At 30.6% G+C, this 2,518-nt stretch overlaps 1 pseudogene; it reads left to right on the forward strand.

Moving 5' to 3' along the window:
* The first annotated feature begins 302 nt into the window (after window positions 1-302).
* The window catches only part of LOC108755179, a 2,849-nt pseudogene continuing 633 nt past the window's right edge, over window positions 303-2,518 (forward strand).

Genomic DNA, 2,518 nt, shown 5'->3' on the forward strand with positions numbered 1-2,518 from the left:
AAATAGATGGTCTACCGGTATTACTTATTAATAATTTTTATGGTGATGACGAAAGTTTTTAGTCAAAGAAAAGAACTGTGGAGTCTGGACGTGACACTACAATTGGTCAACTTTAATCGTTTACAATTGGAAACTATTGTAGCCTGGACATTTTTGTATAGATGGTTTTTAGGATACCGTCCCATTAAGCACGGATCGAAATGATGGATTGGATTCTGCTAGGGAATTCTTGATCCTGCTGTTCGGAATATTACATTTCCTCATATTTGCTATAAAGTGCGGTTATTGTGGGTGGATAAAGTATGGATCCTGCAAAGATTCAAGCCTATAACTGCTTCGAAAGCTATGATGAATTTATCCATATTCTCGTTGTCGACGAGAAAGGCCATACTACAATGAGTAATTTAATTTGCAAGAAAATATTTACAAATTAATTTTCAAATATTAAAATATTCAGTAAGTATACTCATTTATGTATAAACAGGAATGAAGGAAGTAGGAGAAAGTACACAGAGGGATGCACCATCATCAGAGAATAGTAATGATTTTACTCCATATTCAGCGGACATTATGAATGAGATGCTCATTGATGCAATAGAGCAGAGATCAGGTCTATGGAATCAAAAGTTGCCAGTTTAAAAGCAAAGCCCTTGTGTACGACAAAAGTTATGGGATAAAGTCTTTAACAGTCTTGGTAATATAAAATCATTTTACTTTGTTTTATGTAGGTAAATGTATATTTATAGCCTATATTCAGAACGCGCTTTTAAAAATGTTAAAATAAGAATAGAATAACAAAAACGCACTTACATCTTTAGAAGCACATTCTGAATACAGGCCTTAATCTGCATTCGCAAATGGGTTGATTTACTTTAGTATTTGTATAAGCTGAATTTGTAATTCGAACTGGGAATTTTTAAGTTTTAAGGACGTGGGATGGATGAAATCTCGATGGTTGTGTCTGAGAGACTGTTACTCAAAAGCCCGCAAAAAAATGAAAGGTTATGTACGCAGCGGATTAGGTGCAGAAGCGGGACATTCGCAGAAAAGTACTTTCCGCTTCTATTCAAGAATGCAATTTCTAGACAAGATAGGAAATGCCGTATATAATAACTTGTCTGATATATAGGCTTTAGAATATGAAAAATATGGTATACATATTTTTCTTATTTATCTTTATTGTTTATTTTAGTACAAGCTCTCTACCACGGAACATATGTCATAATGAAGATAGTGCATCGAGTCAGAATAATTTGGAATTTCAGTAATGTAATATCAGTAATGTATCTTCTCTAACAGATTGTAGCATGTCAGACATTTGAAACAGCAATAGTCCGGCTTATTTGCAAACGACTAACAAAAAATAAAGAAGTGAATTAATTTTAAATAACTAATCTCATAGATTTCCATAATTAACTGATACATTTTCATTTTTTTCAACTTAATAAATTTATATTATACTGATTCTCTTTATAGACTGTAATAGTCTGAAATTGATCTTTTTATATTTTGCATTTTCTTATATTTTTTTAGTGTTTTATTATTGTATAGTAATATTACATAGCATTTTATAATATTATACAATTATTTTATTATTTTTTATTATTTTTTACTGTATTTTTTTATATTTTTAGTAATATTTTTTAGTATTTTATTTATATTTCTATTATGTTACTTACTGTCTTACTTTTCTTATGGGCTATCAGCTTGGTTTAACAATGTAGGAAAATTGCATTAAATAGAATTTTTTGTATTACAGGAAAGCAGTATGATCTCGATTCGCAGACACTGCATAATAACATATTATTATAGTTACTTATCAAAAATACGCCAAAAAAGAATGCAGTTTCCTGGAGTAGATAAGAGATGTGCTGCGTAAGTTGAGTCTATCTTCGAAGAAGGCAAATACACTGGGCAACAAAATTAACGCAACACCTGTTCACTCTGCAAAAATAGGCAAATTTCAAAATACAATAACTTCGTCAAAAATTAATCGGGATGTTTAAAAAAGCATTTTACATTTTAGAAACCTCTACTTTTCGGATCGCTCCTTAAAAAAAACGGTCTCATGGAGATTTCATGAAGTTACACAAACATAAATGAGATATATCAGACCTCAAAATTTTTTATGAAATTTGCGAAGCTCCAAGGAGTGGAATAAAAATAGTATACAAATGCGATTTACATCATTCGAAGGAACAAATCTTTATCTTTAATTTGCTTTTTTACGAAGCTCCGTACGATTTTTTTTCATCGAGTTATTCAACGTTGAAGCAAAAGGATTTATTTTAATTATATATTATAACATATTGTATAATATTAGGTTGTTCGGAAAGTAATTTCGTTTTTTCCCAACAGAGGACTTATTGTATTTTTTCACAGCCAACTTCACACTTAAGCCGCATAATCATTATATATTTTGACAGCTGATATAGCAAGGCTTGCTTGTGAAAAAAGTTCGATTGATTCTACGCAGTAGTTTTTGGTTGGTGCCCTATCAAATATGAAAAATGAAAAG

The sequence above is a fragment of the Trachymyrmex septentrionalis genome, unplaced genomic scaffold (genome assembly GCF_001594115.1).
Source record: "Trachymyrmex septentrionalis isolate Tsep2-gDNA-1 unplaced genomic scaffold, Tsep1.0 scaffold86, whole genome shotgun sequence".
NCBI classification, from domain to species: Eukaryota; Metazoa; Arthropoda; class Insecta; order Hymenoptera; family Formicidae; genus Trachymyrmex; species Trachymyrmex septentrionalis.